A 256-nucleotide genomic window follows, 5' to 3' on the forward strand; every position below is an offset into this window, starting at 1 on the left:
CCCAACTATTTTGCCTGAGTGTAGGTTTGCATAGATTTTCTCTCAAAAGTGTTAATGCTTTTTGTAACAGCAAAAATTGCCACAATGGGCCTGTTATGAATTCTTGTCTTCACTCAAGAGGCTACAACTCAGATTCTCCAAAAAGTTGCCCCAGTTTGGGTGATTGATGATATGCAGTAACAAGTCTTCAACTTTGGGTGTTCATTTAATAAATTTTTTTTTAATTTTTGCCCAGAATACCATATGTAGGCATATG

This window comes from Lupinus angustifolius, chromosome LG19, assembly GCF_001865875.1.
Source record: "Lupinus angustifolius cultivar Tanjil chromosome LG19, LupAngTanjil_v1.0, whole genome shotgun sequence".
NCBI classification, from domain to species: domain Eukaryota; kingdom Viridiplantae; phylum Streptophyta; class Magnoliopsida; order Fabales; family Fabaceae; genus Lupinus; species Lupinus angustifolius.